This window comes from Pinus tabuliformis, chromosome 7 (genome assembly GCF_031772625.1).
Source record: "Pinus tabuliformis cultivar Carrire ecotype Pingquan chromosome 7, CPIR1, whole genome shotgun sequence".
NCBI classification, from domain to species: domain Eukaryota; kingdom Viridiplantae; phylum Streptophyta; class Pinopsida; order Pinales; family Pinaceae; genus Pinus; species Pinus tabuliformis.
The window spans coordinates 1,029,784,355-1,029,801,411 of NC_142293.1; positions in this window are offsets into that span (position 1 = coordinate 1,029,784,355).

Below are 17,057 nucleotides of genomic sequence, written 5' to 3' on the forward strand. Positions count from 1 at the left end.
ATCCACTTTCTTCTTCTTCTTCTGATCTTCTCCTCAAGCCCTACTCGGCCTCTGACCAACTCATTTACCCTCCAACTCATCCATTACTCACTTAGCTCCATCTACTTACACTTTCGTTGATCCCATCCTTCCAATCATCAAACCTCTGCATGCACTCTTCTCCATCTGATTTCTCTGCTCCTACCATCACCAGCTCCATCTCCATCTCACCTATCCTTCCACACCACAACCACTCCAACACTTCACCATCCTCCAAAACCTCCACGGCCAAACATCCTGTAGAATTGCACAGACTTCCTGTAGAAACCCCTGAGTTTCCTGTAGCCCCTGCAGACTTCCTGTAGAAACCTGCAAACTCGGTTGCTGAGCATCCGAACGTGGTAGGCTTCTGGGACTAATGCTGGAGACCCTCTGGGACCTCCCTTAGCCATCCTGACCTTTCCCATGCTTTCCTTCCATTCCAATCGCTCCTGCACAACCAAACCCTAATCAAAATCATCATCACAACAAATCCAACCACTTAATGAAAAAATAAAACATGTCTTTTCAGATGCAAGTAGCTTAGATGCATGTATTTCAGTTCACTGCAAGTAATGGCATTATTGGTAGTTGTTTCATTCACAGTTTTGCATAGTTAGGGTCTAGCTAGTGAAATTAGGGTTTCCTAGGGTTTCCATGCTTTATTGGTTTTCAGTTTCCTTCTGCAATTAGACTAGTCTCCTTTGAGTTAGCTTTCATCCATCATTGATAAAGCTTCTTCTGTGAGCCTATAGAAGTTGGCTTGAGCCCTAGCGGACTTGTGCTAGCTGACCAAGTGACAGCTGCGACAAGAGCTAGTACTTGTGCATACAGCACCGTCGCTTCCAAGTTTGTACGAACTACCGGGTTGATAAAATTAAGAGACAGGAAGCTCCAGGAGTTGTAGCATTATTGCTACAATACTGGAGCCCACCATCTTTTTGGCGCCATTGCCGGGGAAGTGTCAGAGTATTAGTAATTGTTGCTTTTCTTCTACTTCCTTACTCTTGCCTTCTGCTAAGTAGTTTACTTCATTTCCATTCTGCAAAAGTAGCATAGACATTTCTTGCTTTCATAGATTAGCATTTCCTGCTTTCATAGATTAGCATTTCCTGCTTTCCTAGATTAACATTTCCTTTCTGCAAGCGTAGACTAGCATTTCCATTCTTGCAATTTCCTTTGAGCAACGTAGATTAGTTCTTTCCTGCTTTCAGTTAATTTTGCATCGTTCATAGTTAGTTGTAGATCAATCTGTCTCAGTTTTGCAGGTACCTAAAGAAAAGCAAAGCAAAAGCAATCAAAAAGAAAAAGAAAGTCTTTTCCATTTCATGCCTCGTAGGAACCGAGATAGATCAGGCAAATTCCTACCAAACACCCCCACCACATCACTGAGTCACCCTTCTCTCTTCTTCGGTGACAGTGACCCAGAAGAACCTATAGGTGAAAAACCTGAGATATCCAAAGACCCTATAGTAGAAGAAGAGTTAGAGACCAATCCATCTGAAGCTATGGCTGACAATAGAAGAGAAGATGAGAGAATAGAAGGTGCCTTCCCCATCCGAGAGACCAATGGAGAGATGAAAATGAAGAACATTAGCCCCTCCGCCTTACCTCACTTCCATGGGCTGACCACTGAAGATCCAGATACCTTCCTGTTTGAGTTTGTTGTCCTTTGTAGAACCTATGACTATACTGAAGATGAGAAAAAGTTGAAACTTTTCCCTTCCACTCTCAAGGATGCAGCACTACGCTGGTTCATGGGTTTACCTGGGAATAGTATCACCACTTGGGCTCAGATGCAGCAAGCTTTCAACACCAAGTACCGGGATTACTGTAGGTCCAAGGAAACAAAGGGGGAAATCTTTCGGATGTCCATGGGAAATGATGAGTCCTTAGAGGATTATGAGGAGAGGTTCCAACTAAGCTATAAGCGGGCCAGGTGCACACTTGACCCTGAATCCCTCAAGTTGGTCCTGCTCCGAGGAGTCCCTGAAGACCCGTTAGATACCCTTCACATGTTAGCTGGGGGGGACATTTACCAATTGTCTTATGAGGACATCAAGACAGTGTTTAGAAACCACTCCAGGGCAGCTCGGAAACGAGGTAGAGGAAACCACCTCTCAACTAGTGTCCCTTTCTCCAAACATGAACTCGCAAATCAATTAGAAGATCTTAAGAGTGAGGTGAGACAAACCATTGCCATGCAGCTTGACACATTCAGGATTCAGCAAAAGAAAGAAGAGGCTGAGAGAGCCTTGGCTGTCTTCTGCCCTAGGTGCACAAGGAGGCACCCTAAGAACGAATGTCCATTGCATTCGGTTGAAGTGTGTTTCGTTTGTGAGGAGGACCATCCCACAAATCAGTGTCCAACCTTACCTGGGTTTAAAGCCATGTACCAAGGGACAGAAGCTCCCATAGAGCCTCTCTATTACCTCAACCAAAGGAGGCCACAGGGATCTAGACCTTATCAGCAGGGGATGCAAGGGGCATCTCAAGGTTATTACAGCCCCAACCAATCGACTCCTATGCCTTCCTGGGGTCCCCCTGCTCATCCTTCATGGTCCATGCCTCCTCCATGGTCTTATCCACCTCAGTACCCCACTCAACCTACTTCTCATTCATATCACTCACATGCCCAGCCACAGCCTCAATGGAATGCGCCTCGGTCGGGGTGGAGGCCCCAATACAACACTCCTCCTGCCATCTTGCCTCCACCACCAGTTCAACCTCAGCCATTGCCTCCTGCTCCTCCAAGGCAGCCTCAAATGCCTGCTCAACCGAACCCGAACCCCAACAATAGACAGGCCCAGCAGGTATACACTGGGGAAACCTCATGCCCTACCTATGCTGTGGAGATCCAGAAGATCAATCTTCGATCTGGAAAGACTCTACCAGATTGCCAACCTCCTCCCCCAGAGGATGAGGAAGATAAACAGGAAAGTGAACCAAAGGCTATTCCACCCTTTCCTGAGAGACTAACAGCCACCACACAACCCAACCCAGAGGAGGAAGAGCTTTTGGGTGAGCTCAAGCAGTTGTGTGTAAAAATACCACTTCTCCAAGCCATCAAGGATGTGCCAATATACAACAAGCTGGTTAAGGAGAAGTGTTTCAAACACCCAGGCAGACGGAAGAAAGATGCCTCAACTATCAATGTCATAGGACAATTGTCTGACCTTATGCTAGGACAAGTCATCTGCCCAAAGTACCTAGATCCTGGAAGTCCTGTAGTAGATGTTCACATCAATGGCACCATTATACCTCACACCTTGATTGATCTGGGGGCTGCCATTAATGTGATGACCAGGGATACCATGCTTAAGCTTAATCTTCAGGGTTCCTTGAGGAAGACCTCGACAGTACTACAATTAGCAGATCGCTCCACCGTGATGCCCGAAGGGATTGTGGAGGATGTCTTGGTCTCTATTGACTCTTGGGAATACCCTGCAGACTTCCTGGTTCTGCAACCAAAGGCCAAACTTACTGGATATCCTCTCATTTTGGGAAGGCCTTGGTTAGCTACTGCAGATGCTTACATAAGTTGTCGTGCAGGAAACATGACCATCAAAAATGGTCCCATGTCCAAGCAGCTAGTCCTATACCCTCCTGCCCAACCCTCCTTAGAGCATGACTTACCACTCTGGTTGGAAGAAGGAGAGGAAGATGAGGTGTACTCAGCACCTCTGTGCACCTTAGATACCACTAGAAAAGACCCCCCAACCGAGGATGACTTGATCGAGGCCCTGATCCAGAATCCACCTTCCAGTGCACTACCCTTAGAGAAGTTGGTGGAGGATGCCCAAGCTAGCACCTTAGTGGATCTTTGTACAACCAACCCTGTTACTCCCAGAGTCAAGAATGTGGAGTTCGGCCCTGAGAAAGCATTGAAGATCAGCTCCTCCCTATCTCCTTCCCAGGAAAAGGAGCTGTGTAGTCTGTTGGCCAACCACCTTGATGCTTTCGCTTGGAGCTATAAGGAAATGAAAGGAGTCCATCCTTCGGTCTGTACCCACCATATATACATCAAAGAGGATTGTAAACCGGTTAGGCAACCTCAGAGGAGAATGAATCCAGCCCTTAAGGACATTGTCAAGGAAGAATTGAAAAAACTGTTGGATGCCGGATTCATCTACCCCATCTCAGATAGTGAATGGGTGTCCCCTCTAGTGTTGGTTCCCAAGAAAAATGGGAAATGGAGAATCTGTGTGGACTACCGAGAACTGAACAAAGCTACCAAGAAGGACCATTTCCCTCTACCTTTCATAGATCAAGTGTTGGATGGACTGGCAGGAAAGAAGTTCTTCTCTTTCCTGGATGGGTTTAGCGGGTACAATCAAATCCAAATCAGCCTGGAAGACCAAGATAAGACCACCTTCACTTGTCCTTGGGGTACCTTTGCCTATCGAGTCCTTCCCTTTGGGCTATGCAATGCTCCTGCTACATTTCAGAGAGCTGTCTTGAGCATATTCTCGGAGCTGGTCCATGATGCAGTAGAAATCTATATGGATGACTTTACTCCTTATGGGGCCAACTTCCAGGAAGCATTGTCCAACCTGGGGAAAGTCCTAACCAAATGCACCGAGATGAACTTGTCCCTTAGTCCTGAAAAATGTGAATTCCTAATGACTGAAGGGACCGTGCTAGGCCATACCATTTCTTGCCAAGGATTGCAGGTGGATCCTAACAAAATTGCTCTCATCAAGAGGGTTCCACCTCCTCAAAAGGTCAGGGATGTCCGGTTTTCTTGGGATTAGCATGATACTACCAGAGATTCATTAAAGATTTCAGCAAGCTAGCCTCGCCATTGTTTGGCCTGTTGGCAAAAGATGTGGAGTTTAATTGGACTGACGATTGTCAGAGGGCTTTAAATGAATTAAAGGACAAGTTGGTGTCAGCCCCAATCCTGAGAGGTCCAAACTGGGCCCTACCTTTCCACATCCACACTGATGCCTCGAACAAAGCCATAGGTGCAGCTTTAGGACAAGTTGAGCAGAGACTTCCATATGCCATTTACTTTGTTAGCAAAAACTTGTCCAAAGCTGAGCTGAATTACACTGTAACCGAGAAAGAATTCTTGGCTGTGGTCCATGCATTGAACAAGTTCCGACATTATATTACTGGTTACCAGACCTTTGTACATACTGACCATGCTGCTATTAGATATTTAATGAATAAACCAGATGTGAATGCTCGTATTATTAGATGGTTACTTTTATTGCAGCAGTTTGATTTAACCATTGTTGATAAACCAGGTAGAGAAAATGTTGTTGCTGACTTTTTATCTAGATTGGATTTGTCTGCAGATGAGGATGGAACAGTGGACGATCAGATGCCTGATGAACATCTGTTTGCTATTTCAGTACTCTCTCCATGGTTTGCTGATATAGCAAACTATCTTGTTTCAACACAGTTCCCTCCACACCTATCTTCCAGAGAGAAGAGCAGAATCATCAGAAAAAGTACCTCATTCACTTGGATCGGGGGCAATCTGTTCAAGCTTGGCCCCGATCAGATCTTAAGGCGTTGTGTAAGGGAGGAGGAAGTCTTTGATATCCTCCTCACTTGTCATGATGGGCCTTGTGGAGGGCATTTTGCAGCAAAGAGAACTGCCTTCAAGATCCTGCAGGCAGGCTACTATTGGCCCACACTTCATCAAGATGTCAGAAGATATGTCAGTCAGTGTGACCAATGCCAAAGAATGGGGAAACCGACCCAAAGGGATGAGATGCCTCTCCAACCTCAAGTGACTCTTGAGCCATTTGAGAAGTGGGGCATGGACTTTGTGGGCCCAATCAACCCCTCTTCGAGGCAAAGGACTTACATCATTGTGTGTAATGACTATTTGACAAAGTGGGCTGAGACCAAAGAAATCAAAGCAGCAACAGAAGAAAAGGTGGCCGAGTTCCTAAGAGAGAACATCTTCTATAAGTTTGGCTATCCAAGAGAGCTGGTCACCGATCAAGGGAGCCAGTTCACCTCCAACCTGGTTGAAGATCTCCTAGCTCATCACAAGATCAAGCATAGGACTTCCACCCCTTATCACCGTCAAGCAAATGGGCAGGTGGAAGTCACCAATAGAGCATTAGAGGGGATCTTGACTAAAGTGGTGAGCAGTAGCATAAAGGACTGGGCAGATCGCCTGGTTGAAGCCACATGGGCTTACAACACCACTTGGAAGACCACCACCGGCTTCACACCATATGAGCTGGTCTATGGGAAGAGAGCTTTGCTGTCCATTGAGTTTGAATACAACACCTTGAGGATGGCAGCTCAGCTGGACCTAGATCTCAGCCATGCACAACAAGAAAGGCTGCTGCAGCTGAATGGCCTGGATGAGCACCGAATGCAGGCCCTCCTTCACTCAGAAGTGGTTCAACTTCAGAGAAAGGTGTGGCATGACCAACATCTCCATGACAAGCAATTTCAGCCGGGAGATTGGGCTTTGTTGTATGATTCCAGATACAAAGATTTCAAGGGCAAGCTGAGAACCAGATGGCTAGGACCATATGCAGTGGAGAAATGCCATGACAATGGATCTGTCCTCATTCGAACCATTGATGAGGAAGCCATTCCCATGCTTGTCAATGGGCATCGTTTGAAGATCTACAGGAGACCTCTCTCAAGACAAGAGTTCATCAAGACTATAGAGAAATCTGTATTGGTCATAGAGAAGGGTTCTGCCTCTGCCTCTGGCATACCCTGAAGAAAAATATCTGAAAAAAAGAAAAAGAGAAAAAAGAAAAAAAAAAGAGAAAAAAAAGAAAGATAAATAATGATCCTTGGGTGAAAACCTCTCTGAGGCGCCCAAGGCAGGTAGTAGGGGTGAAAACCTCATTGAGGCGCCCCTATTGTCTTTCAAAAAAAAAAAAAGGAGAAAAGGTGAAAAGATCCTTGAGTGAAAACCTCTCTGAGGCGCTCAGGGCAGATGGCACGGGTGAAAACCTCTTTGAGGTGCCCCTGTCATCTTTCAAAAAAAAAGGAAGAAAAAAAAAGAAAAAAGAAAAAAAAACAATAAGCAAAATATGGTAAAATTGCATGCAGGTTGCAGATGTTCTATGGAGGAGAGGAAGCCCTTCAACTCAGAGCCAAGGGTCCTTATCATACTGTCAAGGAACCTCACCAGCACCTCCTCCAAGAGTACCCATGTTTTTTTCAAGGTACGTGCAATTTTATCATGGTTTGAATCTTTTACAGGAAGATGTTGTCTTTCTACAGGAAGATGCAGTCTTTCTACAGGAAGGCGGATTTTCTACATGAAAGTACAGACTTTCTACAGGAAGGCTGAACTGTCTACAGGAAGCTCTGTGTTCTACAGGAAACTTCCTATAGGAGTTTTGGACGGCCAGAATTCATCTTAAAAAGAGATTTCGCAACTATGGATGGGTTTGGATGCATGCAAGCCTCTGTTGGCACCCTTGCACATTGCTGTCACCTTGCTCCACCATCCTTGTCGACATGCGGCCAAGTTCCCTACACCAACAAAGAAGATCGATGAGTTCTCGCGGGAAAAGCCATTTTCAAAGCTAAACAAATGCTGGATCTCATACCGCAGGCATCAAAGAGATCCGGGAACGTGATTGAAAGGCCAGAACCGCCATCGTGCAGCATGCACCCAAGGAGAAAGGACTGTTACGAGACCCCTCGCGGGGATCCTGTAACAGTTCAACCTGCTCGAGTGGATACCATTCACAGCACCACCATCTGTAATGAAACGCGGGCGCATGCAAGCAAAACATCCACTCCATCGTCGGCAGCCTGTAACCATGAGCCTCCGGGTCTGTGTAAGTCGCATGCAGTAGGTAGATCCGCTCACCATCGTCCAGGAACTAAAAATCGTGTGCAGCCACGCAGGTAAGTGTCTCAACCCTTCCTTCCATCAAATCGCATGAATCTTACTTTGAAATTGTTTGCATGGCGTAAAATTGAATGGTTGAGCGGTCGTATGGCCAGTCGACTGGCCACGTCGGCTAGTTAAAGTGTAATTGGATGTGTGGGTGGCGGCCACGACAAAGAGAATGAACTGCACGCACGTGAGAACACTGTCGTCAGAGCATGAGTTTAAGAGGAAAAGGCGGCGACAAATCGTGGGAATGAATGCGGCAGCAAGTAAATACGCAGGCGAATGATGGATGACGTTGCCCAACAGTCCGGCGGGGACAGCTCATCCCCCGTCCCACGGATTGTGCCGATTCAAAATCTAATCAGCTAGATCATGCGCCTACATTTATAATCCAACACTTCAAACTCGGGTGGCTATTATGATCTCCTCTGCACTTTGATACGCTGAGTTTTTGGCTACCAGAACGTCGGTAAAGCACACCTCGAGCGCGGCCAACTACAGTCCTCCCCAAGAATTGCGCATGGCTTCTACAGGAACGTAGTTCTATAGGAACGCAGTTCTACAGGAGCGCAGTTCTACAGGAACGCAGTTCTACAGGAGCGCAGTTCTACAGGAACGCAATCTACAGGAACGCAGTCTACAGGAACACAGTCATCTACAGGAAAGCGGGTGCCTCACGAAAAAGGTGGCCAATTAAAGACGTAACCCTAAACTTTTAATGTAACTGGTTATTAGAAGTGGCAAGACCATCGTCCACAGTCGGGTCATAAAGATATTGGTGGAATTGTTGTTTGCTGTGCCTTTGCTACCGTTCTACAGGATGTTGGTATAAGTAGACAGTGTTGAAATTTTTTATGTGCATGCTCTGTCTTCATAGACCAAATCTCTTTTGCATCTGCCACCTTTAATTAAAACGACCGTGTTCATCATGCTGGGTGGGTTTATAAGACGGGAGCCCACTGATTCAACTAAACTAAGGAGAAACCCGGCAGTGGTAGAGCTCTTCACCAGAGCACAATGGATGCGTTTTTGTGATAAGCTGCAGGGTTACGATGATGAAGTGGCCGAAGAATTCTTGCAGGCTCTGAAGCCTAAATCTCAGACACTGGCCACGGTAAACTTCAGAGGTCTAAGCCTCAAACTCACCCCAGAACATATCAGTCAGATCATAGAACTTCCTATGGGTCTGCCGTGGGATAAAGAGGAGAGAAAGTTGAGTCAGCAGGCAAAGAAGGAATTCTTCCCACCTGAGGAAGAATTCTCGGAGGACAAAAATGGGGTGCGAAGAACGAGCCTGTCACCACCTTGGAATGAAGTCAGTTTGAAAATCATGAAATATATTACTTGTGAAGGCCGTTTCAGCATCGTATATGCATATCACTTTCGGCTCCTCACTGAGTTGAGGCACCGAATTGACCTTCCTGTAGAACAAAAACTGAGCATCCCTTATTACCTCCTGCAGTCTCTAATGGAGTGTGCTACAAAGCTGAGAGAGGGAATACCAGATCAGATAGCCCACCATGGGCTGATCAAGCTTCTTGTGGAGGATGCATTGCACTCATATAAGGTCCCCCTCTCATGGGAATCCTTCCGGAATTTAACAAAAGATGGGGACATTAAAATGTTGATCGAAGAAACGGGTTCCTCCAGCAGTGAGGAACACGAAGCAGTGGCCGAGGAACAGAGGGAAGAAGGCCAAGAAACCCCAACAACAGTACAGAAGGGAGAACAGAGGAAGAAGCATGAGGGAAAGGAGGACAAAGAAAAGGGTGGCACACCTATCCTGTCAGCAAGGGAAAAGAGGATGAAGAGCAGAATGGACAAAGCAGAGGTGGTCCACGTCAGCCCAAGTACCTCAACAACACCTGCACCCAAAGCAAAAAGCAAAACTCAAGCAGGCAAGCAAGCGGAAGTGGAGACACCTGTGTCTACAGGAAAGCAAAAACAGGCTTCTACAGGAAGCCCGAAAACACAAACTCAGGCTTCTACAGGAAGCCCGAGAATCATTGAAAAACAGGCTTCTACAGGAAGCCCAAAAACAAAAACAAAGGCTTCTACAGGAAGCCCGAAGATCAGTGAGAAGCAGGCTTCTACAGGAAGCCCAAAAGCAAAGACCAAGGCTTCTACAGGAAGCCCGAAAACGGAGACAAAGGCTTCTACAGGAAGCCTGAAATTGCAGAAACAGGCTTCTACAGGAAGCCCCGAAAAGGTGAAATCCAAGGAGAGAAAGGTGGATATTCTGGCACGGGAGGCAGCAGCTGTATTAGCTGGCCTCAGCACGCCACCTAAGCCAAAAGGAAAAAGGAAGAGGGAGACCCCTCTATACTTTAAGGCTCGAAGAAGTGTTAGGATAAAAACGGGCAAGCCACAGGCCCAATCCAGCAGCCCGATTGTCATCGAAGATACATCTGTTTCTCCCAGAGAAAAGTCACCCTCCAGGATCACAGTCACCTACGAGAAGGGGAGTCCAAAGAAAAATACGTGGCAAGAAAGGTTAGACTTGTTGACTGAACAAACGCGGCTACAGGAAGCTGAAAATGTTCTACAGGATACTCTGGCCCGGCTACAGGAAACAGAAAAGAAGGAAGGAGAAGGACTCTCATCACCACCAAGGGAGGGTGAGGTAGAACCACCTGAAGAGATAGAAAGAGAACATATACCAGAACCTAGCCCTTCACCTAATCTGAATTCATACTACACCTTTTTAGAGGCGGGCAAAATCATACCGCAGAAATTTACTGTGCCTCTATTTTTTGAACTAGAGAAGGAAAGAGTCTGTTCCCACACATGGATGCAGATCGCCAAATCAAAGGGTGTGGCGGACATAGGCCCTTTACAAGATCAACTCAGAGAGGTCAGGAGTGAATTCACCATGGCTAAACATGTGGCTAATTGCCAACGTGTGCTTCTACAGGAAGAAAATCAGAAGCTAAGATTGCAGCTACAGGAACTAAAGGCAGGGGCAGGAACATCCTCCAAGGACATCACAAATGAACAACAAGGCAACAAGGAGCTGACCACCAGCCTTGAAGGGCCAATGACACTTCTACAGGAAGCAGAGCAGCAAACAAAAATTGAAGTGCAAGCCCTAAGAGAACAGCTGCAACAAAAGGAAGCACAATTGGCCTGCATGGCCAGTTGGGCCATGGAGGCAATTCAGTGCAGAACACCTGCAAAAGCATATGGATTGTTCTTAAAAGATCAATGGCTGCAGTTCCAAATAAACACCTTGGCACAAAGAGGTATTTCACATATCCAAAGCCCACAACAATTTTCTGAATTGTGCAGTACTAGTTCATCTGAGGACAAAGCCAAATTAGCAGAGTTTTACCTCCACAATTTGGCTTTGCCTAATGAAGTCTCCTGGGATCCCAATGTTGCTTTGGGTGATATGCAATTGATGGCGTTCGCCTCATGGTTAAACCATGAGGATCAGAGAGCAGCTGAAGCAAAATCGGTCATGAACCGAGAAGTGAATGAACCCCTGTTCATTCGACCAGAAGTAGAGGACCCGGTGGCACTCATCTCAACCCACCAACAATTGGCTACAGATCCCACAGCTTCCTTGAGATTTATGGACCAACAGGCCCAAGCCATAGCCCACTTTGAAGACATGGAAAGGTTGTTGGGAGAAAGTGCTGCCCAAGCATGTGCACGCAGATGGAATACCCTGGCACACAGCTTGAAATCAGAGCGAACCATACCCCCATCGATCGATGGAAGCTTTGGCAAGGGTTGAACTTTACAAGAAATCCATGCAAAGCCTCCAGGCCAGCTGGATTGGCCTTAAGCTCAGCCCACCACTACTGCTAGGACTGACTGAAGGCAATACAGAGGAAGATAATAGTCAACAATGGGAAGAGGTGGACAGGAAAGCAGGGTTTCATATCCACAGAGAAGACACCACCACAGAGCCTTGGGATACAAGGGAAGCAGTGAAAGCAATGAAGGATGAAGATTTGGACTAAGTTGCTCAAGGATGAGCAAATAGTTTAGCTGGGGGGTGATGATGAGCCCCAATTTTTGGTACAATTTGGGCTCATTTGGCCTACTTGCTCTGCTCAAACCATTCATTTTTTAGTGCTTATGCATTCATTTCTTGGTTTATTCGTGTTGTTTGTAGGAAGAAGGGTAGACATTCTATCTACGTGACTAATGCATGATGATTTCAGGTTTTGGCATTAAAAAGGGAGCAAAGACTACGAAAAGGAGCCAAAGAGACAATGAGGTGGCACTACTGGTTTTTAGGAGAGGATGTCCACGGTCTTGGGGACCTTCCTCGTGATTCCCACCATAGCTCCGAGCTCCAATCCATCTCCCCACCGAGCTTAGAAGCAACCAGCTGTTCTACAGGAACAACAGTTATAACTGTTCTACAGGAACAGTAGTTATGACTGTCCTACAGGATCAGCAGTTAAACTTCAGCTGGACAGTCGAGCTCCTAAAATCAAGGACACCTGTTGGATGATCGTTTTTGCATAAACACTGAGGCCGTAGCCTTGGATGGAGGCTTTTTGAACCTTGGCATTACTTTTGTAATTGGGAAGTACGAGCTACAGCTCGGTTTTTGTTCCTTTTGTAAGCCATTTTGGCATGTCATCAGACTTTCGTTTATGAATAAAGGCAGTCAGATTTTGGTCTCATTCTGAGTTTCTAAGGGAGCTATAGCTCTCAGGTTAGGGCCCAACCTGAGAGCAATAGATCTCCTCGGTGTTGTAATGTGTTTGCATTTCGTTCCAGCACTTTGAGTTTGTTTACTTTCACATGCAATTCGAATTTACAGTTTGATAATTTAGTCTTTTTCATGAGCTTAGATAGGATTAGTTTATGGTGATTTGCTTTCAGTTGCTTAAGTTCGATAGGAGGATAGTTATAAATCATTGGAGCTCCAACAAAAAGGTTGTAAAGGCTCACTACCATCTCTCTTAGGGATTGGGGTGCAGTCCATAACCAACCACCAAAAAGAAACGCAGTTCTTCTCACTTCCATGCAAGCTGCAACATAGACATTTTCGTTGAAGATCCATCCATGCATTTTTGACATCGAACCATACTTCTACATTTCACTTCCTTTGTGGTTTCATGCACAGTTATCATTTTGAATTTCTCGTTGGTGCATAAGTCATTTGTTTCATTTACGCTGCTCCTTATCACTCCACTTTCTTCTTCTTCATCTTGATCTCTCCTCAAGCCCTACTCAGCCTCTGACCAACTCATTTACCCTCCAACTCATCCATTATTCACTTAGCTCCATCTAATTACACTTTCGTTGATCCCATCCTTCCAATCATCAAACCTATGCATGCACTCTTCCTCCATCTGATTTCTCTGCTCCTGAGCCATCACCAGCTCCATCTCCATCTCACCTATCCTTCCACACCACTCCAACACTTCACCATCCTCCAAAACCTCCACGGCCAAACATCCTGTAGAATTGCACAGACTTCCTGTAGAAACCCCTGAGTTTCCTGTAGGATCCCTTGCAGACTTCCTGTAGAAACCTGCAAACTCGGTTGCTGAGCATCCAACGTGGTAGGCTTCTGGGGACTGATGCTGGAGACCCTCTGGGATCTCCCTTAGCCATCCTGACCTTGCCCATGCTTTCCTTCCATTCCAATCACTCCTGCACAACCAAACCCTAATCAAAAGCATCATCACAACAAATCCAACCACTTAATGAAAAAATACAAAAACATGTCTTTTCAGATGCAAGTAGCTTAGATGCATGTATTTCAGTTCACTGCAAGTAATGGCATTATTGGTAGTTGTTTCATTCACAGTTTTGCATAGTTAGGGTCTAGTTAGTCAAATTAGGGTTTCCTAGGGTTTCCATGCTTTATTGGTTTTCAGTTTCCTTCTGCAATTAGACTAGTCTCCTTTGAGTTAGCTTTCATCCATCATTGATAAAGCTTCTTCTGTGAGCCTATAGAAGTTGGCTTGAGCCCTAGCGGACTTGTGCCAGCTGACCAAGTGACAGCTGCGACAAGAGCTAGTACTTGTGCATACAGCACCGTCGCTTCCAAGTTTGTACGAACTACCGGGTTGATAAAATTAAGAGACAGGAAGCTCCAGGAGTTGTAGAATTATTGCTACAATACTGGAGCCCACCAGAACCTTCACAGGTCCAAACACATCACTGTGCACAAGCTCTAATATCTGTTTCACCCTCTTCCCACCAGAGGGGAAACTCACCTAATTCTGCTTCCCATATACATAATTTTCACAGAAATCAAAATCCAGAGAGCTATTCCTCATACCTTCTACCATACCTTTACCATGAAGTATTCGAAGGCCCTTCTCTCCAATATGTCCAAGCCTTTGATGCCATTGCATGGTCTTCTCTACAGAGACCACTAGATTTTCTGCTCCACTTTCAGGAAGCACAAAATTGTTGCACCCATAAAAAACAATTCTACCTTGCAGCTTATACAGAGTTCCAGTTTGAACTCCCCACATCAACCCCAGTGCTCCTCGAACCATCTTGCAGGTATCCTTCTTGAACACTGTTCTTACACCTGCATCATCTAGCTTGCTTACAAAAATCAGATTTCTGGCTAATGCAGGAATATGAAGAACACCCGAAAGTGTTCTAACCCTTCCACTTTACAACTTCAACTTTACTTTTCCACGACCAACGATTCTAGCCTTCCTATCACCCTAATAAGATATCTCCACACCATTTTATTTATCATACTTGTAGAACCACTCTATATGGGGAGTGAAGTGAAAGGATGCACTTGAGTCATTCAACCATGCCTCATGATCCACATGTGTACTTGAAGAAGCCAAGTACACATCCCCACCTTCATCTAAGGTGGTTTTCACCTCTGTAGAAGAAGCATCAGCAGATCTGTTTCCTTTGTTAGGAACTTTAGATTTACAGTCCCTTTTGTAGTGCCCGTCCTTTCCGCATTTCTAGCACACCACCTTTACAGGTTTTCCTAGAGATTTAGATATCCCTCTAGATTTAGATCTCCCACTCGATGACTTATTTTTGTTTCTGTTCTAGGACCGTCCTCATACAGATAAGGCATCACCATTCTGGATCTCCAAATTTTTCTGTCTCAACTCCTCTGTCAGCAAGGATGAGATTATTTCATCAAACTGCAAGGTAGTTGTATTACTACCTATTGCAATAACCAGACTATCCAATGAATCTGGTATAGAACACAACAAACTGATGCACTTATCTTCATCTGAAATTTTAATATCAATAGATAATAAATGACTTACCACTATATTAAATGCCTTCAGATGCTCTGTCACCAAGTCTCCATCTTTCATCCTCAGGTTACACAACTTTTGCTATAGGAACAGTTTATTCAACAGAGACTTAGATTGGTACAAAGTCCCTAACTTGTCCAACAAAGCCTTCACTGTAGCTTCCCCTGATACATTCAACAATACTGAATCTGAGACACACAATTGTATTGTGCTCTTTGCCTTCTGGTCCAACTTCTTCCATTCTTCAACGGACACTCCTGATGGTCTAGTACCTGGATCTACCATGATCCACTGATATTTATCCACCAACAGATCCTCCATCTTGAGTTTCCATAACTCAAAACTCTGACCATTAAATTTATCGATCTCTAGCTTTCGACTTCTTGCTATATTCTTTCACCGCCAGAATCGATCCCGTAGATCTCCCACTAAACAGGGTCTACCATAGGCCTGAGCGAAACGCCTCAACAATAAAGGCGTCCCTTTGAAGCCAAAACAACTCTGATACCAAAGGTAGGTTTGAACCCCATACAGAAATTACCTACATACAAATTCTAAAACACAGAAAATAAATAATGTGAGAGAATAACACATAAAACACATATATAAAGAGATTTTCCCTTGGATCCCAAAATTGGGACTACCAACTTGATTTTTCGTTATATTCCTTTCAATGTTACAATTTATACATGCTGAAGAATCCAATACCATGGACCAAAAACCATCGCGTCCAAAACAATGGAACGAAAACCATAGGGAGGTCCACCCAACCTAATATAGGGTTTAAAAAAAAAATTCCCGGGGCACTGCCCCAGACCCCGTAGAGGGGGCTACCCGCCCCCCTCAAACCCCCCGAATAGGGGGGCTGCAGCCCATCCGCTGCACAATCGACACAATGAAGGGGGGCCTTTGAACCCCCCCAACTCCCTGGTTAACTATGTAGGTTAGTCATGGAAAGAATATAACACAACCCAACAATAAGGAGTTAGGGCTCAATCTAGTTGAACCTTTGCAAGACCAGGCTCACAAAATCCGGTTGCCTTCCATGGCGGAAGAAAATAAAGATGAGGGTGTAGGAGATCCTTTCAAAATATTGCTCAAGGAAGCCCTCGATAAATAGAGGAACGTGATGATGGATAAATTTTCCCAGATCCTTCAATGACTATCCACAAGAGATGCATCTTTATTCAGCAGCCACTCTGGAGGCACCACTCCTTTTAAGGTACAAATTAACTTTGATATTCTTGTATTTGAGGGCCAGATAGGTACAGACATTGTAGATAAATGGTTGAATCTATTGGAAGGATATTTTTCAGTTCATGACTTTTCCAATCGGGAAAATATTACTTTTGCACTTCTCAAAGCCGCCCCACATGTCAAGGATTGTTTGGAAACCTACTCTGAACAAAAGAATGAGAGGGAATCCTCATTGTTTTAAGCCACACCCATGTGGGATTATTTTTGAGACACTAGCAAGGAACAGTATTACCCTTTCTAGAGCTATGCAGATAAATACATAAAGTGGACCATGCTACGATAGGGAAGGGACCAAGATGTGCCAGAATTGACAAATGTTTCCCATACCCTCCACATGAAGTTAGGTATCAAATATTCTTAGCAGAATTTTTGACTCAAGTACGGTGGATGTCTACACAAGTACAACAAGGACGAGATGAAGTTCTTAGAAATCTCCTTGCTCAACATGGCATACTAATATGCTATCAATATTGAGGATAAGTTTAAACAGAAGAAGTGATACTTTGGATATGTGAATCCAAAGTAAGGAAAATGCACCTCCAAACCATAGAACAAATGCCAAAGCCAAGGCGGGGCAACCCAGGGAAACCCAACAAGATTCAAGCAAAGAACAACACCACGAAGATAAAGAAGGACATGGGAAAATGGTGTGAGTTCCATAAGAGCTCCACTCACAACACAAGTGAGTGTTGGGCCAAGCAGTCACTGGTGGTCGAGCT